Below are 23989 nucleotides of genomic sequence, written 5' to 3' on the forward strand. Positions count from 1 at the left end.
TCCAAGGCCACAGAGTTAGCAAGTGTCTGAAGCAGAATTCAAACTTAGGTCTTCTGGACTCTAAAGCCAGCCCAGCTAGCTGATTGAAAAATGCAAAGAATTTCTGAAAGGCTGATTGGGAACTGGGCAATGTAGTAAGACGTCAGGATACAAATTAAAAAGCAACATAGTCCCTGCCCTCAAGAATCTTATATTCAAACAGAAAGATACAACTAATAATGAAGAGGAGGAGGAGGAAGAGAACTTTTTAATATAGTACTTTGCAAATATTATTTTATCCTCACGACAACTCTGGGAAGCAGTTGCTATAATTATCCTCATTTTACTGATGAGGAAACTGAGGCAAACAGATGAACTGACTTGCCTAGGGTCATACAGCTGTAAGCATCTAGGGCCAGATTTGAACTAAGGAAGGTTTGCCTGACTTCTACTGACTGTCTACGGTGCCATCTGATTGCCTTTTATGTTAGTGGCAGCAGAGAAAGAAGTTTTGGTCAGGAGATGATGATTGGTCATGAGTAGAGCCAACAGACACACCCGACACAGCCTTTCCAGAAGTAAGGATAGCCTTGTTTAATTACTGAGGCCAAAGAAGGTGACAGAAGGGAGGGGATGAAGGGAGAAGAGAACTGGCCTGGGAAGGGGAGGGGGCCCATCATTGACTCGCGTAAGCTTGACCAGACTACAACTTTCACAATTGCTCTGTCTGCTTATTTTACTAGTCAAGGAAACTCCAGAATTAAGAATTATTATCTGAGTAATCCAAGGCAACCTGCTAGGTTGACTAATCCAGACTGTGGCCTCATCCTTTCTGTTCCATGAGAACCCTCAGCCTTCCAGGCACTCACATTTACTACCTTAGAGTCATCCTCTGCCCTTTATTCTTCCTCACCTTGATTATCCAATCAGCTGTTAATTACTGCCATTCTATAGTGCCCTTCTCCCCACATATGCAACCACCACCCCAGTGGACACCCTTGTCTCAGAAGTGAGAAGCATTGTGTCCCACTCAGATTATTATTTTTGTTTATTTTTTAAATAACATTTTTTCCAATTACATGTAAAAACAATTTTTAGCATTCGTTTTTTAAAATTTTGAATTCCAAATTATCTCCCTCCCTCCCTGCCTCCTCCCCAAGCAGTTTGACATAGGATATACATGTCCATATTGTCATGTTGTCCCACTCAGATTATTGTAGTACCTTCCAAACTGGACTTCCTGCTTCCAGTCTTTCCTCTTTCCAATCCATCTAATGATGATGATGATGATGATAACAACTAACATTTATATAGTGCTTACTATATGCCAAGCACTGTGGTATGCACTTCCAATTATTTTCTCATTTGATCCTCATCACCACCCTGGGAGATAGGTACTCTTATTACCCTTGTTTTACAGTTGAGAAAACTGAGGCAGATAGAGGTTAAGTGACTTGCATAGGGTCACACAGCTAATGTCTGAAGCCTTATTTGAACTCAGGTCTTCTTGACTTTAGGTGCAGCTCTCTAGTACCACCTAACTACCTCTGAAAGATCAAGAAAGCACAAATGAAGAGAGAGAATGATTATAAAGACCTGACAGGTAGAGGATAGTGAGGAAGTGGCCAGTCAAGGGGAAGACTGGAGATAAGAGGAACATGTGCTTTCCCTTACTAGTTAAATTAGGGGATTGGAAGGGGGAGGGGGATGAAATAGGGCTCTTTAAGGAAATTTTAGGATGGATTGAGACACTGGATCTGTCCAGTTGTCTAAATAAATCATATCATTGGCATTTAGTCTCTTTGGGGACACCTAAAAATAAATATGAGCAGAACAATATATAGTGGCCATGTGGTGTACTGGGAAGAATGTTGTATTTGGAGACCTAGGACCCAGGATGGAATCCTGACTCTGCCCCTCTAGCTAGCTCTCTGACGTTAGATGTATTTTGCTTTCTAGAGGTCATTTTGCTCTTGGAAAATGAAGATAATCTCTGAGTCTGTATTGCTCTGGTCCTATGTTCCTTTGACCCCTTTCTTGATATGCTTGTTAAAGAACTCAGAAGAACCAAGGAAAAGCTCAGTCCCAGTCCTCATTCATGTTTAATCATTGGGTCAGAGGATAGCATAGAAGAAACTGCTCCCCAGTGCCAAGCCAGAATGATTTTCCTCAGTTGATTTGGCCATGTAATCAAAGACTCAGAAACTTTGAATAGTAATAATAATAATAACAGTAGCTCATACTTCGAAGGCACAAAGTTTCCAAGCTGCCTTAAACATACATTAAATCCTCCAATGACCCTGTTAGGTCCATACTATATGTAGGTATTATTATTCTTCTGTTACAGCCAGGATACTGGGACTCAGAAAGAGCAAGTGACTTGTCCATTTTCACACAGTTAGTGCCAGAGTCAGGATTTATATTTATTCAGCACTTTCAGATTTACAAAGTGCTATCCTTGTGGCAATCCATTTTACAGATGAATGAATTGAAGCTCAGGTGGATTAAGGAACAGTGAAGAGACTGGAAGAAAATAGGCATTTATTAAGCACCTACATGTACTAGGCTGAGGAGCCCTGTGAGGTAAGTGCTGTTATTATTTCTATTTTATAGGTTGAGGGAACTGAGGTTGAGGTTAAATGACTTGCCCAAAGTCATGTAGCACATAAGTATCTTAGACTGGGTTTGAACTCAAATCTTCCTGACTCTTCCTTGGTCCAGTGCTCTTGCACCATACTAGCTGCATGTGATTTGCTTATGGTGACACAATCACATTTATACAAGGCTCTCTGCTTTCTTTAAAGCAACTTTTTGAGGGAGATAGTGAAAGTGACTTGTTTTGCAAGATCCTAGGTGTCTATGTTTGCTAAGTTTCTTATTACTATGATAATAGGTGCAGGGGTGGCAGAATCAATTTAAACTTGCATTTAATCAAGATCATTTATATCATTTTTTCAGTTCATCTAGTCACAGAATGGCTGGTAGACAGTCTAGTCTAGCATATGCTCATTTCACAAAGGAGGAAGCTGAGATCCAGAGAGAATTAACTAATCAATCACACAGCCAGTTGGTGGGAGAGCCAGCATTGCACCTGAAATCTCCTGACTGCCAGGCCAGTGATTTTTCTACTCTATCATACCTGCTCAGGACATAAGGCTATGAATGGCCCCAAACCAAACCAGATCTCCAAGTGTATATCCTAAGACCTGTAGGATTCATCACATCTGCTCTGGAACCATCTGAGTCCTTCAGGAGTCACTGGATCCAGGCCTTAGCTGAAGTAGATGTGGTAGATGGTGGGATATGGGGAAGACATATCAAGCTAATAGTTATATCCCATCTTTTATAGGAAGACTAACTTCTGTGGCAGGTGGGAAGATAGGAGGCAAATATTACAATATAATAATAAAATCTCATCTTTTACAGGAAACCTTTTCCAACTTCACTTAATTCTAGTGTCTTCCCTTTATTACTTATTTCCTGTTTATCCTGTATATAGCTTGTTTCGTATATATTTGTTCCCATGTTGTCTCCCCTATTAGACTGCAAGCTCCTTGAGGACAGGTACTTTTGCCTCTTTCTGTATCCTCAGGGCTTAGCATAGTGCCTGCCATATAATAGACACTTAATAAATGTGTACTGATTGATTAATAACAATAACTCAATTTTTATGGTACTTTAAGATATATAAAGCCCTTCTTACCATAACCTTTTGAGACATATCATTATTCCTATTTTACAGATATTGAAACTGAAAGCTTAGAGAACTGAAATGACATCACTCAGCTAATAAAGATCAGAGTCAGAATTTGAACCCTGGATATCCAAAATCTAAACTCTGTATTTTTGTCTCCTAACTTATTTTCCTTTTCTCTCTCTTTTTAAAAGCATACTATTTTGATGAGGGTTCATCATGATATATAATTCTTCCTCCTGATCCACATATACATTCTCATTCATATCGGTCATCACAATGACATTAGACTTACCAAACACTAGAATTGACAGTTACCAACTCAGAGTTTCCATTTCTGTCCAAAAATAGATATTTAGAATCAGGATTTTGGGTCAGGAAGACAAGCAATCAATCAATATACATTTATTAAGCACCCAGTATTTGCCAGGCACTGTGCTAAGTGTGGGGGATACAAAAAGAAGCAAAAGATAATCTCTGTACTCAAGGAGCCTACAATCTAATGGGGAAAACAATATACAAAGAACTTTGTATAAACATGCTTTATACCAGATAAATTGGAAATAATAAACAGAGAGAAGGCACTAGAATTAAGATAACTGCCTAGTTTGCAAGAAGAGACGCTTTTAATGTCACTCTGTGTACATGCATGTATTTCAAATGACGACAGCAACAACAAAGCATCTCAGTCTTCATATAAGACAAAGGCACTTTTTGATAAGTCTCATAATGAAGGTTCACAACCTCCCATGACCAGTAACATAAAGGACATAATTTTAAGAATTTCTCTTCTTTTTAGTTAATCAATCAGCAAACATTTATTAAGTGCCTCCTATGTGTCAGGAACAATGTTTGACCCTGGGATACAAATGCAAAAATAAAATAATCCCAGCCCTCAAGTAGCTTACATTGTATCTGAGGCTATACCATGTATTCATCTAAGTGTAATCTGTAGCCCGGGTTAGGGGGTCATAAATCTTAAAACTTCTCTAAAGGGAATGAACTGTATAATAATTACTCACATTTCTATAGCACTCAACTTTGCTTATGACAACCCAGTCAGATAAATAGTACAATTCAATTCAATTCAATTTGACAAACACTAAATTCCTACTGTGTATCAGGCACTGCTATTAATACCCCAGTCTCCAGGTGAGAAAACAGGTTCTGAGAGAAACAGTGATTTTAGTCTTCAGTCTTTCAGCCAGCAAGTAGCTGGCAGGATTAGAACCCAGCTCACCTTGACTCTTCCTCTTCATTCTTGTGCACTTACCAATGCTCAGAATTGTACTTTTAAATATTCAGGTAAAGATGAACACAGAATGAAGTCTTGCCAGGATTCGTTGTAGGAAACGCTAGTTTGCATTCCATGAAATTGGTTTGTTTTTCGTTGACATCACCCTCATATTTTTTAACAGCAACAGCATTCCTTCCTACCCCAACCCCCAATAAACCCTTGACATTCAGAAAGTTCAAATTATGTGTTAAAAACACTACAGGAAAGTAATCTTTAATGAAAAAAATTTTCCACCTAATCCCATAGGGAACATGAGCACTCATAACTGAATGAGGCATTTAGCACAAGTCACAACTAAGGCTGAAAGCATTTATGAAGTACAGGATAGAATTTCCACTTTGTCCTCTGTCTACACCCTTAGACTAGCTGGATTTATAAGTTCAGAGCAGATCAATGGAGCATTCCTTCTCCAAGGTGTGGAGGGGCTAAGTAATTGAATAAATCTGTGTGGTTTTAGAAATGGTAAATCTGGGAGCATGTCTTGAGTAACTTAGCATTTTCTTTAAACATGTTTCTGCATGTGTGTGTGCATGTATGTATGACACGCGATGAAACAAGCATTTGCACAGATTGGCATGGTGAAATGGGCCAGAATTCCCTCTAGCATTTAAGAATGTGTTTGGTTTTCTTCTCTGCCTTTTACAGCTTGGGGGGGGTGGTGGTGGAGAGGGGAAGAAGCTTTTGGGCCAGAGAGAAAGAGCTTCAGTCAAGAAGAGTATCTGGCATTTCTCTCACTACTGCATACCTCCTGAAAGCTTGTAAAGGGAATGCAGAATAATTCAGCCTGGGGATATGTAGGCTGCTTTAGGCTTTACAAACTGGACATTCCCAATGGAAGAACTTGACTATGTTGGGATTACATTTTGTATGAACAAAACCTGAGTCTATAGAAAGATGATGCCCTTACTCTATTATTGACCAGGGCAGAATAGCTCTTTTATGGGTGTTTTATTTTTTTTTTTGTAAAATTGTTAATAGATTCCCACACTCTCCTCCCACCTTAATTTCACTCATCTACTGGGTTTTTTTTTGGGGGGGTTGTTTCTTTGTTTTGTTTTGTTATACAGTAGAAACAAGCACACTCAGTTCAGTGTCTTCCTTCATGTTTGGGTAAATTTCCATAACTTAGGGTTGTAAGGGGCCTTTGAGGTAATTTCATCCAAACACTAACCAAAGCATAGTCTGTCCACAAAATCCTCGACAAGTGTTTATCCAGCCTTCAAATGAGTGCCTCCAGGCTTGGAGGCTCTGGACCCCCGTCTAGCCCTCTGCTCTTTCTGCACTTGTACAGTTGGTCATTTTGAGCCCAAATATAGGACTTGATATGATGCCTAAATTTCACCCCATTTAATTTGGTCCATCTTTTCAATCTATTGGGATTTCACTGGATTCTAATTCTTTCTTACAAATTATTATCTCTCATAGGTTCCCAAAGTGGGTGGTACTGCCCTGGGAGGGGGGTGCTGGAATGATCCAGGGAGTGGTAATAGCCTCAGCTGCAATTGGGAGAGGGCATTGATTAAAAATAAAGGGGCAGTGGAAGCATAAGGAAAGAAGAGAAGAAAATTTTGAAGAACTGTTTGTACATGTTTTCATCTATTGTGTAATAGAGTTAAAGTCATAGTGATTACATTATGTTCCAAATAAGCACACAAAATGCAAGTTATAACTGATCAGTGGTCAAGTCCTCCAATAGGTCTTAACAAACAAGTATGTGTGTTGTGCGTTGTCGGGAAGTCCAGTATGCATTGGCAGGAATATGTGCATGTGATGACTTGTTTACAATAAGATACTACATGGTTACATGATGCAATATTGTGTTATCAAAATTTCAATGCAGGAAAAAACCCACAAATTTACAATAAATTATTAAATTAAGATGAGTCATTTTTAAAAATATTATTTTTTTGAAATTATGCAAATTTAAAAATGTTAAGAGATTAAAGAAAGTAGATTTGCAGGGGGTGCTAAGTAATTTTTCAAAAAGGGGGTAGTAGACCGAATAAGTTTGAGAACCTTTGATCTAAACCAGAGATAGAAGATTGGACTTCTGGAAAGCAGAGTCTTAGGTTAAAAATTCTGATGCTTTCACTTAGTAAATGTGACTTGGGGCAAATCAAGTGAACACTGAAGCTCATTTCCACTTGTAAAATGGAGATGATAATAAACTATCTATTTTGAAAGATTGTGATGAAAGTACTTTGGAAACTCAAAGAAGTAGATCAATGTGAATGGCAGGAGTGGCAGCAGTGTGGTGTGTTGGATAGATCCCTGAATCTTGCCTCAGGTGCCTAGTAGCTGTGTGATTCTGGCAAAGTCCCTTAGGCTCTCTGTTTCCCCACATGTACTGCACTTCATGACTTCTAAGGAAGGCCCCTTCCAGCTCTAAATCTGTGATTCTATGATTAAGCAGATCAAATCTAAAGGCAAAGAGCCCCATGGTACTATATTTGCTTCTTCTCTCATCTTTATAGATTATCAGCTTCATTGAAAATTGGTCTTGAATAACTATCAATATTTATTGTTTTACTGTAAGTTGTAATGAAACCACACATAAGTATGCAACATGCTTTTTAAAATCTCCTATTTAAAGGGAAAAGCAAGTCTTGCACTGAGATTTTGTAGGGAAAGAAGGAATCACAGAATTTCTAACACACCCTGTGACTTGTGCCCTTTCTTATTCTGAGTTTATTACCCTAGTGGAGCAGAATTGAGGGAAGAAGGAAGATGACATCTCATTGAAAAATAATTTTAAAATCTTTTCCCCTGTTCTTCTTTCTTCATTGTTGTATTACTTTCTTATAAATAACTGGGCAAGCTTTTTAACTCTTTCCTGTGTCATTTTCATCTGCAATGTGGGGAAACAGATGTTTATTGGGTTAGAAAGCCTTTTTAGAAGTTATTTCAAACATGTAAATTAACTTTCTTCCCCTTCTCCCTTCAATCTCTCCCATCTTTGGAAAGCCAGTGGCAGAGTTCTTAAGGAGATATCTCAGAACACCTCCTTGTCTCAATACAGATGAAAAAAGACCCCAAAATGGGTGTGAAGAGATCTTGAAGTTCTGTTAGAATGAATTATAAGATGGCATATTTTAAATCTTTTCCTGAATTTGTAACCTCAGTTACGGGGTTGTTCTAGAGATTCAGTTGCTGTATACCAAAGTATATCTGGTCATATTATAATGTGTTTGATTTTTTTTTTCTATTCAAGCCATAGCAACCAAACCAAAACCTAGGAATGACAATAGAGTCTAAATGAAATGGATTTATTATACTAACTCTATTATTTTTCCTCATATCCCAGCCAGAAGATGTTTAAAAGATCTGTCATAAATTGGCCCTTTTGGTAAGGCTCCAGTACTCACCTGGACAACATGCCAGTGTCCCCAAAGCCCCCAATGCCAGGGCAGCTCTTTGGGGTTTTGCTGTCAGAAATTTGTGAGAATGACAACCTGCCCAAACCTCTTTTGGTGAGTCTCCCTCCATTCTTCCCAGTTACATAACACAAAAGGCGAGAGTTTGGGAAAGGAAGAGCATGACCACCTAGGAATTTGCTTTTGAAATTGGTGTTCAGTGTTTGGTGAGTAGGGAGGTCATTCCAGGCATGGGAAAGAAAAGGAATGAGCCAAAGCAGAGGTGGAACAATGCCCAAACTCTCATCCTCACCTTATTGTTCCCTTCTGTGCAAGAAAAGGGCAAAACATCAAGAACAAAATGCAAGTGACGCTTCCTTCACCAGATCCTAATTCCCCTGGATTGAGTGTGGGCAGAGAATGGTGAATCAGATCCAGGATGGCTTTTATATGGCCAGTTAAAGAGAGATGGCCACAAAGAAGGGAGTTAGAGAGATTCTTGGAAACTGCTTTGAAGGTACAGTTTTAAAATGTGCCATGAGTATGGACTTAGACACTTGCTATTTGACTCAGATGAAGTCTCTCAACCTCTCAGGGCCTCCTGTTCCCCAAACGTAAAGTGAGGAGACTGGACTTGATGACCTTATGTCCTTTCCAGCTCCAAATCTATGATCCTGTAATAGAACTGAACAGAATAGGCCAACTAGCCTGATCTTGAGGCTCTAAGGAATGAGGTGGCTTGTGGTGCAAAGAACTAGTCATCTGGGAGGCAGTCACAAAGCAACTTTAAGCTAGGTGGTTCAGTGGATAGAGCACTGGACCTGTAGTCAGGAAGACCTGAGTTCAGATCAAGATGAGATATTTGTAAAGTGAATTGTAAGCTTTAAATATAAATAGCTATCTTGGCCACCACAAAAAGAGCTGCTACAAATATTTTTGTGTATGTGAGTCCTTTTAAAAGTGGATGTCTCTTTAAATCATTTACAAGATTGATCACAAGCCATTCTTCTGAGATAACTAATTGTACTGATATTCCTTTCCTTAACACAAAACTGGGACAGTTATGATGTTTCCTAAATAACAGAATCACATCCTATTTCACAATCTTTGTATCATTTGCCTAGTTATCCCCATACCATTATGATTAATTAAAGGACCTTAACTTACACAGAAATATATAAATAGTAGCTGATGTCCAGGCTAAGTACTTAATTAGTGGTTTGTTTGGAATAAAGAAAGGAATAAAATTCTAGGCCAAACAGCTCAAATCGTATTATCTGCACCTTATGTAGTAACTTAGATATGCTTCAGTATTAGCCCATAAGATAAAGATTTAATATTGTGTTCATACTGATCATCTGACATGATTATAGAAATTTGCCATAAAAGAAGAATATGGATTTAAGGGAAAGTGTTCCCTTATTTTGATGTCAATTCCAGGCAAAAGTTATATAGATGGCCAATTGCATTGAGCCAGGCTTCAAGTCAGCCAGGTGGGACTTCTGCATTCAAAAAAATGGCATATTGGAGAAAATGGGTCAGAAGAATCCTACTTCAGCCCATGCCAATAGTCATTCTCCTAACCTTTTCCTGTGAGAACTCCACCTGCAGTTCATAGATGTAAAACCCCAGAGGGTTGCTGGTGTTATGGATCACTGGCTATATAGCGTTGCTTGATATCAAGATCATACCTGGAGTCAGATAGCTCAGAATAATATCAGTCACAGTTATTTAGATGGTGAATTCCAACAATCAGAGCTTCAGGTGGATTCAGCTCTCAAGAATCACATATCCTACATAACAAATTTTGACTATAATCTCATATTGGTAACAGTAAAAGATTTGTCATGAAAAATCATAACTTATCTTGATATAAGTAGTACTCATGCTAAGTAGATGTATTTTTCATTCCTAAATTCAACATTACACAAATGTTTTTGCATTAAGATGCTTAATAATGAACAACAAAAGACTTGGGATGGCATGTAGAAATATAATAATCCCAAATTGTATACAGAGAACATATTATATGAAAAGCTGTTTATAACAAAATATGTTCAGTTATTAACCATGTTCAAATGGACATAAACATAGACTACTCTCAGAATCTCTTTTTTAAAAATTGGAATATCTTTAAATTGATTCTTAACTATTTTGCATGCATTTCAGGGCATGTTCTACACACAGGTTCTAATTCCAGATTAAATAACAATCTTAAGTAAAATCAGATTCCCCATTAATGTGACACAAGATAGTCCATAAATTACTACTTCTCACTAACATAACTGTCTGTACTGAAATCCTATTCCTTAAGACAAAAACAAAAGAGGTTCCAGACTTTAACCTTGCAAATTAATAGATTTACATCTTTGTTTTACAAGCTTGTTTACCTTTGTTTAATTATACTCATATTACTCTGAAAGAATGAGATACTTCTGGAATTGAATCTTATACAAATGACAAAATTTAAACACTAATTTAATTCTTGCTTAGGTCTTGGAGTGACAGCAAATTCAGATCAAAACAGCAGGATCTTTCCAACTTACAGCTAATTACAGTAATTAAGATGCTTTAGTATTACCTAAATAATTAATAGATCCAGTATTACATGACAAACTTCCACTTTATGTACCCTGATAAAAGAAATTTGCTCTGACAACTATAAGCAGGGATATGGTTGTAACAGCACCAAAACTGGTCCTTGAGGCCTACACCACTGTCAGTAGCCTAGCATATGGAACCAGGTAGACAGATTTCTTGTATGGGAAAATCAATTAAGAAGAGTCTACTTTAGCCTTCTCAAGGTAACTTCCCTACCTTATTCCCAGGGACAGATATTCACTAGCCTTAGAGCTTAGAAGTTGTTTCCTTAGAGTTGCTGACTCTTATGTTTTTTTTGAAAGTGACCATTTAAGGCTGGTCCAATGACAGAATAACCCTAAGAATGAAACTCAGAATGAATATTCAGGGTCCCCCCCCCAAAAAAAAAATGTTTTCTCCTCATACAATAATCTCACTAATCACATTCGGTCTGGACACAATTGTTATCAATATCAAATCATTGCAATAAATTAGCTTACTTATAAAAATTTAGTAGGCCTTTTAAGAATTACACAAAAGATATTTAGAAAAGATTTTTTTAACTTAAACATTTCTTCCCAAAATTATTTCCCTTTTTAAAAAATAGCTTAAAATTTATCCTGATGTTAAAAAAATGATCACTAAACTTTCATGAAACAAATTAGTTTGAAACCTCTAAAATGACAGATATCTTTCTCTTATTCAATGATAAAATAGATCTTTAAAATTGGAATTTAACAAAACTAAGTTGGTGTAAATTGTCTTTAAGTAACACAAATAAACCCCCAAATTGCCATAAAACCCAAATAAATTCCTAATCATCACAAATTCCTAAGTACTATATTTTTCTAGTCAAAAGGCATTTACATTGGGGAGGAGATTCAGTTTTTCTAAGCAAAAAACCAAAAAACCAAAAGCCCACCATATCCAATTAAATTATTTTATGGTTCTTTCTACAAGTCCCTTAAAAGTAAAGACTGAGTAAAGACTAAAGATCTTCTGAAGAAAATTGTGTCCTGAAGAATATAGATGAAGTCAATGCTCCTCATCTAATTTTTAAAAAAACTATAGATTTAACTATCAACATAAACTTGCATTCAAATAAGTAAAATAATACATAAAACCTCAAACTATTCATGATGTATTTTTTTAAAAAAGGATATGTATGAAGAGTCACAACATCTCATTTGCTTTTGCATTCCCTTGTAATCTTTTTCTTCTGTGTACTTATAAGATTTCATGGCTATTGTTATTTTTCTTAATGCCCTTAATTTTCTTAGCTAAGTTTGCTGTTAGTCTCAGTCTTTGTCCCTACTAACAAAACCCTCTCTCCATATAGTTATGTTTTTTTTAGAGTTACAAGCTGAAATTTCACAAGAAGAACTTTTCTTTTTAAAAGAACTGGAGGCAATGACACATGCAAAGGTGAAATCCAAAGTAAATACTGAATGACTGACAGTAGGAGACCTATCTCTTTTTAACACTGGCATAGTTTTACTCAAACATTTATATTTGTGAAGTTTAGGCAGTCATAAGAAGTAATTTCTGTATAGGGGCCATACAGACAAATGCTAAAAATGTGAGAGATGAGTGTATGATGTATCGTTGACTAATTTATATACTTTAGACAACTTAAGTAAGTTATTTCAGTTGTATCATGTATTTAAGTATGAGAATAAGCAAGAGAAAAATGCTTATTATACCATAAGTGCAGTTTTTCCTTGGCTAATTTCCTATTTTGTCATGTTTTACCAAATGTGAGTTGCCTTATCTATGCCTAGGTAACCCCCTTTCCAATGCCATTTCCTTTAAAGCCTTAATAAAATCATTTAAAATTCCAAGGAAGTAAAATGTAGAAAGCAATTTCAGTAGGGAGAGAGTTCTAATAAATTGGAAAGGTGGGGTTTGTTAGCTAGGAAAGGCCTTTTGTAGGATCTGACAGAAGTAAAAGGAGTCTACCAAGTAGAAAAAAGACTAGAAAACAGGTGGAAACTAGATTGTAGAGAGCTTTAAAATAAACTGAGAAATTTATATCTTATTAGCAGTAGGAAGCCACTGAAAGAAATTAGGGGTGGGGTTACATGGCCAGAGCTATGTTTTAGGAACATAAATTTGGTAGTTTTCAAGCAAGGAAACCATGTAGGAAGTTACTGTGATTGTCTGGGCAAGAGGTGGTGAGGCCCTGAACTTACCAAGAGAAAGTAACTCATACAAGAGATGTGACCATAGAATCATTAAAGATTGTAGATTGAATTTAGCAGTTGGTAATGACCACTATACTCAGTGGTAGTTAGTCATGAATAGAGTTGAGTGGTATGATGGCAGATGGAATATCTTTGCACATGCTGCTCTCTCTACTTGGAATTCCTGCTCCCTCAGATTGTAATTTTTTTATTTGATTATGTAGTATTATGATTATGAGGTATGAGTTGTGGAGAGGTTATGGGGAGGGGGAAGGGGAAGAATTGAGGCTGGGGGGAGGCAGAAAGGATTAGGAAGTAAGAAAATGGAGACAACCTGCCCCGGGAAATGAAGAAGACTACAGGACAAGAGCTAGAGGGGACATCAGGGTCAAGTGAAGGCTTTTTAAGGATTCGAGAGACCTAGTCATATTTTTAGGTGTTGGAAAAGGAGCCAGACAATAAGAGAAGATTGAGGATGAAAGAAAGACGAAATGATCTTGGGGTTGGTAGGACAGGAATGGGATTATCTTTGTCAAGGAAAAAGCCCATTTCTTCATCAAGGTTTGTACAAAGGAGGATCAAATTGTGGATAGAATTGTGCATGATAACTAGAGCTTTGGAGGTGTGGAATAGGGAGGAACAGGATGTTAACAATGGATAGCCACTAGTTGTTCATAGTAAATTTATTCATAATAAGTGGAGTCATAAAAATAGATTTGAATTATATGTGCTCTTTATAAGAGACAGGAAGATATATGCCGTGTGTGTGTGTGTATGTGCGTGCACGTGTATGTCTGTGTGTATATATATATATATATACAGGTATTTTTGGCAACTGGGGTTAAGTGACTTGCCTAGGGTCACACAGCTAGTAAGCATCAAATGTTTGGTCTGAGTTCGGATTTGAACTCAGGTCCTCCTGACTTCAGGGCCAGTGCTCTATCCACTGCGCCACCTAACTACCCTTATACTATGTTTTAGAAGGGTTTCTTCCGTAAAGTGTTAGCACAGTGTTAAAGCTTCATTCACTGAAAAAACTGTCATTTTGTGGTTAAGCCAATAAACATTTATTAAGCGTGTGCTATATGCCAGGCACTGTGCTAAATGCTGAGGTCATAGATACAAGTTTAAAAAAAAGATAGGACTCGCTGGGAAGGAGTTTACAATCCCATGGGGATAGACAACAAGCACAGAAATAATGATAATGGCTAACATGTAGGTAGTGCAATCACTTTGTAAGTATTATCTCATTTGATTCTCCCAACAACCCTGGGAGGTAGGTGCTATTATTCTCACCATTTTATAGTTGAGAAACTTGAAGTAGACAGAGAGTAAGTGACTTGCCCAGGGTTACACAGTAAGTGCCTGAGGCAGGACTTGAATCCAGTCTTCTGACTCTAGGGCCAATGCTCTGTCCGCTACATCATGCTGAGGCCAGAGGAGAATTCAGGTGAGCTGAAATGTGGTGCTGCCTACCCTAGTCTCAGGCCTATGGTAAAGAACCCCCATAAGAAGTAGGAATCAGGCCAACAAACCTTATATCCCTCCATGTGAGGAGAATGAGGCAGCCTGGCAGCCCGGCAGCCCAGTCTTAGGAATCTACTCACCAGCAAAGGCAGAGAGACTAGAAAGTAAATGATAGGGGAATGCAAGAGCTCCATTTTGAAGCAAGGATATTGGACTAGATAATTTCTAAGGTCTCTTCCCTGTCTAGAAATAGAGATTCATTGTCTATTTTTTAGATAAATAAAATCATCTTTCAGGTTATTGGATTAATATGCATTGTACTACCTTTATGTGTTAAGTGAGAATCCTCTTGTCAGGTTTTCTAGTAGGGAATGACTTAAACCTTGAAGGAATCCTCCCTAAAGGCATGTAGTTTTGGAAGAGATTATAGCACATGTGTATTATGTTTTTCTTTTTTTCAGTTAGGCAATGAAGTACGTGACTTGCCCAGGGTCACACAGCTAGTAAGTGTTATGTGTCTGAGGCCAGATTTGAACTCAGGTCCTTCTGAATCCAGGGCTGGTGCTCTATGCACTGTGCCACCTAACTGCCTCTATTATGCTTTTCAAATCACCATATTTAAGCACTGATTTTTTTTTCAATGCGAGAGAGGATTTAAACTCAGATTTTTAAAAAAATTTTTATTCATTTTGAACTTAAATACAAAAAGACACTCACACAAAAGGAACATTTCCATGTACATAGCACAACATAGAAAGAAGATTCAACATAAAACCATAAATTTCCATTTTACAGCTTACTTTTTTTTCAAAAACTATGTAATAAACACTACTGCTTTTCTATGCTTCCTTATAAGTTTTCTTTTGTTCGCTGCTGTGTACTTTTTTTCTCCCTCTCTCCCCATCCCGCCCTAGAAAAGGCTACCATTAGACACAGATATGTATTGAGAAGGGAATTATGATTTTTATATTAATCGGTATGATATGTGTAACGAATATACTAATAATTTAGTTATTTTAGGAGTTGCCTGTCTCGGGCATCAGAACTCACACTGCAGCTTGAAATGATCAATCTGCCTTTGACAGTGCTCTCATTCTTGTGCCTATGTACTGTAAGTGAAGTAAATCAAAGATTGTAGACTCTGTTTCCCTCACAGAGCTCTGGTTCTGTGCCCTAGGGGAGGTGGTCATGACCCTCAAAGACCTGACTCCAGAATGTTGTATTATGGGATTTGTGGGTTTCTCATGGGAAACCACTCTGGCCCTGGACATTATTGTAATCCACCTTTCCCCCTCCCTTCCTACTTGTGATTTATGTAATCTCTATCTTCACTTCAGCAAAGTGGAATTCTGATCAGGAGAATTCCTGATTTGCAAATCTATTCTTCATATTGAAACTAATGAATTAAACAGTTGCCTGATTACTGGCACTTGGTTTCTGGCATGCTGTTTTGTCATTTTCAGGCTCAGTAAAATCTGGTTAACAGTGATATATATATATATATATATATATATATATATATATATATATATGTATGTATGTATATATATGTATATATGTGTGTGTATATGTATATATGTATATATGTGTGTGTATATATATATGTATATATGTGTGTGTACATATATATATATGTATATATATATGTAAAACCATAGTATACATACTTCTATTTGTCAGTTCTTTGTCTGGAGGTGTGCTGATTTTCCTAGGTTCTTTGTAGTTGAGTTGAGTATTTATGATACTCAAAATGAATTAGTTGGGGCAGCTAGGTGGCACAGTGGATAGAGCATGGCTCTGGAGTAAGGAGGACCTGAGTTCAAATCTAGTCTCAGGCACTTGACACTTACTAATTGTGTGACCCTGGGCAAGTCATTTAACCCCAGTTGCCTCACCCCCCCCAAAAAAAATTAGTCATTCAAAGATGTTCTTATGACAATATTTACTGTGTACGACATTCTCTTGGTTCTACTCTTTTTATTTTTTCATTTCACTTTTCATTATATCATATAAGTTTTTCTTCCTTCCATGTTTATTTTTTTAAATCAACCAGCTCATCATTTCTTATGTAGTATTCTATCACAATCATATACTACAACTTGTTCAGCCATTTCTGAATTGAAGGGCATGCCTTTGATGTCCAGTTCTTTGCTACCACAAAGAGGGCTGCTATAATATTTTATAAGTTCTTTTCCTTTTTCCCTAATCACCTTAGGAAACAAATCCAATAGTGGTACTGCTGGGTCAAAGGGAATACACAGTTTTATAACTCTTTGGGTGTAGTTCCACGTTGCTCTCCAAAGTGGTTGGATCACTTCACAGTTCCAGCAGTAGTTAATTAGTGTCCCAATTTTTCACATCTCCAACATTTGTTGCCTTCCCCTTCAATCATTTTAGCCAATCTGATAGGTGTAAGATGATATCTCAAAGTTGTTTTAATTTGCATTGTTATAGTCAATAGTGTTTTAGAACATTTTTTAATGAGACTATATAGTTTTTATTTCTTCAACACAAAACTGCCTGATCATATTCTCTGATCTTTTATCAGAGACTGACTCATATAGTTTTGACAAAGTTCTTTATATATTTAAGATATGAGATTTTTATCTGAGAAACTATCTATAAAACTACTTTCCCAATTTTTTGCTTTCTTCTGATCTTGATTATATTGGTTTTATTTGTATAAAACTTTTTCAATGTAGTCAAAATTATCCATTTTGCACCTCACAATGTTCTCTATCTCTTGTTTATTCATGCGTTGTTCGCCTATCCCTACATCTGATAGGCAATATATTCCATGTTTTTCTAATTGTCTTGTAATAACTCCCTTTATATCTAGGTCATGTATCCATTTTGATCTTATCTTGGTGTAAGTAAGATGTCAATCTATGTCCAATTTCTGCCAGACTGCTTTCCCAACAATTTTTACTAAATAATGAATTCTTATCCCAAAAGGTTAAATATTTACATTTGTCAAACACAAAGTTACCATATTCATTCTCTATTACGTGTTGTGTATCTAATCTTTTCCACTGATATACTTTTCTATTTCTTGGTCAATACTATATAGTATTGATAATTACTTACAGTATAGTTTAAGATCTGATATTGCTAAACCTCCTGCCAATGCATTTTTTATTGATTTCTTTGAAATTCTTGACCTTTTGTTTTTTCAAATTATTTTATTATTATTTTTTCTAACTCAGTAAAATAATTTTTTAGTAATATAATTGGGATGGCATTAAATAAATAGATTAGTTTAGGTTGAATTGTCACCATTATTATGGGTAGGCTATGCCTACCAATGAACAATTAATATTTCTCCAATTATTCAAATCTGACTTTATTTGTATAAAAAGTGCTTTATAATTATGTTTGTGAATTTGGAACTATGCCCAAAGGACTATAAAAATGTGCATACCCTTTAACCCAGCAATAGCACTTCTAGGGCTATATCCCAAAGAGATCATACAAATGGGAAAAGGACCCATATGTACAAAAATATTCATAGCAGCTCTTTTTGTGGTGGCAAAGAATTGGAAATTGAGAGGATGCCCATCAATTGGGGAACGGCTGAGCAAGTTGTGGTATATGAATGTAATGGAATACTATTGTGCTATAAGAAATGATGAACAGGCTGACTTCAGAAAAACCTGGAAAGACTTGTATGGTTTGATGCTGAGTGAAATGAGCAGAACCAAGAGAACACTGTACACAATAACAGCCAAGTTGTTCGATGACTAATATTGATAAACTTAACCCTTCCCAGCAATTCAAGAATCTAAGACATCTCCAGAGGCCTCGTGATGGAAAATGCTATCCACATCCAAAGAAAGAACTATGAAAGTTGAATTGCTATTTTTTTTCCTCTTCTGTTGAGTTTTGTTTCCTCTTTCTGACAGTTCCTCCTATTGGTTTTAATTTTTACTTACAACACCACTAATGCGAAAATGTGTTTAATAGGAATGTAAATGTATAGCCTATATCAGATTGTGTGCTGTCTTGGGGATGGTGGTGGGGAAGAAGGGGGAGAAAAATTTTAAACTCAAAAGCATATGGAAGGGATTATTGATAAATCAAAATAAATTAATAAAATAAAAAAAAGAAAATGAAGGGGTTAACTAGATTATCTCTAAATCTATGAAGTTCATGACCACCCCAGCCAAAAGGTAAAAATTAGCTCTCCAGCATGTTCTTCTAAGGAATCTTATCAATCTTTTACAAACTGAAAGGTTGAACTATAGATATTGAGGCCCAGAGAAGGCATAGCTGTATTGCTACATAAATTCAGTGTACTTGAAGATCACTGGTGAATAATGAAATGATCTGTGGTCATATATCAGAGTTAGAAAATAGAAACCTACTTATTAAATATCAGTTTTCTTTTATTGTCCCAAATTTTAATACCAGCTCATATATAATGTACCCATTTAAAAGAACAAAGGGCCACTATTCAAAATGGTGCGTTAAAAATAGACCAATTCATCATTCTTGGTTTTCTTGCTTTGATAACTGGATAGAACCAATGGCTTGTTTTCATGAGGGAGACTTTGGAACTCTCGTATATGTATAAATTCCTCTTCACCAACATGAAGCTAAGAAGCAAAAATAAAATAAATAACAGTTGTAGATTAAAAAAATATAATTATGTTCATGAAGTTCCTGGGTTTGTTTTGGCAAGTATACTCTCATATATTTTATATTGTTTATAGTTATTTTAAATGAGATATCTCTATCTCTTCTTGCAGGGTTTGTTTGTGATATATAGACATGCTAATGATTTATGTGAGTTTATTTCATATCATGCTACTTTGCTGAAATTATTGTTTTCACTACCCTTATAGCTAAATCTTTAGGATGTTTCCATGCATATCACCATATATTTGCAAAAAAGGATAATTGCCTCCTTGTTCATTCTGATTGCTTCAATTTCTTTTTCTTTTCTTATTGCTATTATTAGCATTTCTAATACTATATTGAATAATATTGGTGATAATGGGCATCCTTATTTCATTCCTGATGTTATTGGGAAGTCTTCTAGCTCATCCTCATTACCGTAACACTTGATGGTTTTAGGTAGATGCTTTTTTTTTTTTGGCAGTTGAGGTTAAGTGACTTGCCCAAGATCACACAGCTAGTAAGTGTCAAGTGTTTGTTCTGAGGCTGAATTTGAACTCAGGTCCTCCTGATTCAGGGCTGATGCTCTATCCACTGCGCCACCTTGCTGCTTCAATGCATCTTATCACTTAAAAAAAAGTCCTTTTATATCTCTGGTTTCAACTGTTTTTAATAGCAATGAGCATTGTATTTTGTCAAAAGCTTTTTCTGCATCTATTAATATAATCATCTGATTTTTGTTGCTTTTGTTATTTCCAGCATCAACTATGCTAATAGTTTTCCTTATGTTAAAATTTCCCTACATTCCTGGTACAAGTCCCACTTGATCTCAATGTAATCTTCGTAATATATTTTTGTAGTCTCCTAGCAAGTATTTTATTTAGGATTTTTGCATCCATATTCATTAATGAAATTGGTCTATAATTTTCTTTCTCTGTTTTTCCTCTTACTGATGTAGGTGTCAATACCTATCTATTTCATAAAAGGAGTTTGGTAGGACTCCTTCTCTGCCTATTATTCCAAATAATTTATTTAATATTGGAATTAGTTGATCTTTCACTTTTTGGTAGAATTCACTTATAAATCCATCTGATCCTGATGATTATTTTCATAGGAAACTAATTTATGGCCAGCTCAATTTCTTACTATATATACTATATATATATACTAAATATATACTTACTATATATATATACTATAGTTATTTAACTATTCTGTTTCCTCTTCTGTTAATCTAGGCAGTTTATATTTTTATAAATATTTTTTCCATTTTACTTAAATTGTTCAGTTTATTGGCATATAATTGAGCAAAATAACTCCTTATAGTAGCTTTGATTTCATCTTTCTTAGTGGTATAATCACTCTTTTAATTTTTAATACTAGTTTTTTTTTGTTTTTCTTCTCTTTGAATAGCATATTAACCAATGAGTTATCTACTTTATTGGTTTCTTCATAAAACCAGCTACTAGTCTTATTTATTAATTCAATCATTTTCTTACATACGATTTTATTAATCTCACCTTTAATTTAAAAATGTTCAAATTGGTATTTAATTATGGATTTTTAAATTTTTTTCTGTAGTTTTTAAAATTGCATTTCCAATTCATTAGTCTGCTCTTTCTTATTTATTGATATAAGCATTTAGAGATATTAAAAATTTCCTCTGATTACAGCATACCATAGGTTTTGCTATGTTCTCTCCTTATTGTCATTCTCTCTCTCTCTCTTTTTTTTTTTTGCTAGGCAATGGGGTTAAGTGACTTGTCCAGGGTCACCCAGCTAGTGTCTGAGGCCGGATTTGAACTCAGGTCCTCCTGACTCCAGTACCAGTGCTCTACCCACTTCACCACCTAGCTGCCCCTGTCATTCTCTTTAATGAAACAAATGACATTCCATCTCTTGTCTCCTTCTTTTTGCACTGTCTATCCCTCATGCTCATCCCTCATGTACTGTGCTTTCCTCACCTCTTTCTCATAGAATTCCTTTTTTTCTTTCACACACAGCTTATGCACTAACTTTTACATGAAGCCTTTCCTGTTGTCCATAGCTGTTAAGTACCTTCTTCCCAAACTACTTTATATTGAATTGCTTTATTTATTCTGTATTTACTTAGTATGTATTTATATTCCACATTAGAGTATAATCACCTTATAAGTAGGGATTGTTTCATTCTTTGAATATCTATTCCCAGCATACATAGTTTATAATGCCTGGAACATAGTGGGTGCTTGCTTGATTATGTTCATCATAATAGAAAGGATAAGCTACTTGAATAGTCAAAGAGGCATAATCAGTCTTTGGAAAAGTCAGATATCAAATAATGTTGAAGAACTCTTGGATAAATTATAGAATTTATTTTCAGAGCTGACTATATTCTGGCACTAGGGGGCAGATGAACCTTTCTGAATCAGCCCAGCTTTCTATCTCGGAAGACTTTTTTCTGTAATACATTACAGTATTCTTTATGTAATCTGTTTTGCAAGAAAAAGCTTAAATTATAAGTGTGAAAACAATCATCTGAATCTGTATTTGGTCTATAATTGTGTTTATTTGTTCCTGTTAATAAAATGTTTCTTACTCCATTAAATTATATAGTATGACCTAGAAAAGGCCTTAGAGATGGTCTAATCTGTAGAATAGAATGAATGCAGGATGAATGTCTTCTGTTGATCAGAAAATTTACTGTAGGCCCTTCCTGTGAATACTTTCCTGAGGAAGAGAAAAAAGATTCGATGTTATCCCAGGACCTTGCAGTCTAGCAGGGGGGACCAAACCCGGCTTTTATGTACTGTACTACATGGGAAATGTATCACATCAGAGAGTGATTGAGATAGATAAATAGATAGACAGACAGATAGGCAGGCAGACAGATGGAGAGAACATTAAGGGGTTACTGTGTGCCAGGCACTATGCTAAGTGTTGCAGATCCAAAGATTAGAAAAGAAGAGGGTCCCTACTTTCAAGAAGCTTGCTCTGTAATGGTGGAAGACAATACATTTAAAGGGAGGTGGGAGAAAGGCACCCTTTCCATAAGTGGACCAAACAGAATTAGTGCATGGGGCTGGGACTTTCCTGATTGGCCTCAGGGTGGAATCACCCTTCGGAGGTCAACAGCTGGTATGTGGCTGGAGTAGGTTGGTGAGTGATCCAGGAGGGAAATTATGGGGGAAAATGTTACTCTGTCAGATCTTTTGGAGAGTTCTCTTGATAGGGGTGGGGAAAGGAGGATCAAAGAAGGCTTCCTAGAAGTGGTAGCATTGGAGTTGGCTAGATTTGTGACCCTGAACAGTCAACTGTTTATCTCAGTTTCCTCATCTGTAAAATAAGGATAATAATAGCATCTACTTCCTAGGGTTGTTGTGAGGATCAGATGAGATAATAATTGTGAAATGTGTAGCATAGTGCTTGGTCCATAGTTAATGCTATATAAATGCTGTTATCATTGTTATTATAATTATTATTATTATTATACAAGAGTTCAGAAACTAAACAGGGAGAGGAAGGATAATCAGGTATCCAGAATAACCTGAACAACACCATGAAGGAATGAGGACACTGGGGATTCAGGGGCCAGGGAGATCTACTTTAGAGTGCAGAGTGTGTAGAAGAGAGTAATATGAGAGAAGATTTTAAAGCTAGTGGAGGGCCTTGAATGATAGATGGAAGAGTATGAACTATTTTGGAGACTATATCCTTTGAAGATTCTGGAGTGGAGAAATGTGACCAGAAATGTGGGTAAGAAAGTTTATTCTAGTGGCGAGATAATGATGATAACCAATGAATAGCTAGCAATTACATAGTACTTTAAGGTTTGCAAAGTGCTTTGCATATGGTATCTCATTTGATCTTCAAAGCAACACTGTGTGATGGATGCTAGGTGAAACTTAGGCTGAGAGAGTTAAGTGATTTGCCCAGGGTTGCATGTCTAGTAAGTGTCTGAGCATGATTTGAACTGAGGTCTTCCTGATTGCATTTCTTATTTTTTTGAACATTCGTATTTTCACTTAGAAATTCTCTTCCTGCTTTGCTTCCTCCCCTTCCCATTGAAAAGGCAAGAAATACAATTTATATATAGGAAGTTTTAAAGACTATAAAGAAAACTTAGCTGGGTTACTGAAAGAAGAATGGGTATGGGAAAGGGAAAAGTCAAGAATGTCTTCAGGGTTTCAAACCTGAATGAGTGGAAAAATGGTGGGACATTAACAGAAATGTAGACATTAAGTGAATAGAACACTGGATCTAGAGTCAGGAAAACCCAAGTTCATATCCAGCCTTGAACACTTATTAGCTCTGTGACCTTGAACAAATCACCTAACCTTTGCCTGTCTCAGTTTCTTCATCCATAAAATGGAATAACAGCAGCTTACTCCCAGAGTATTTTTAACGTGCTTTGTAAAACCTTAAAGAATTGTATAAATGCTAGCTGCTGTTGCTACTGCTGCTGCTACTACTACTACTACTACTTCTACTACTGCTATTACTACTAGTACTGCTACTATTTTGAAGGGCAAGTTAATAAGTTTAATCTAGTTTTACTCATTAAGCCTGACACCTAGGATACCTGGCCTTCTAGCACAGATGAGGAATTACGTATGTAATATTGGGAGACAGTAAAACTTTATCAGAGCAGTAACAACAAGGAAGGAGCTAGTAACTGGGAAGACTCCTACTACTTATCAAATTTCCACTATGACTTTTCTAGTGCAGGTGTTTCATGCTTAAAGCACTATTGATTGAATATAAAGTTTTATGCTCCATAGTTACGCTCTAGGAGCAAAACCTATGTGCCTTACTTCCTGGGCCTTAAATAGCTATATCT

The sequence above is a fragment of the Phascolarctos cinereus genome, unplaced genomic scaffold, assembly GCF_003287225.1.
Source record: "Phascolarctos cinereus isolate Bilbo 61053 unplaced genomic scaffold, phaCin_HiC Scaffold_726;HRSCAF=1367, whole genome shotgun sequence".
Classification (NCBI taxonomy): domain Eukaryota; kingdom Metazoa; phylum Chordata; class Mammalia; order Diprotodontia; family Phascolarctidae; genus Phascolarctos; species Phascolarctos cinereus.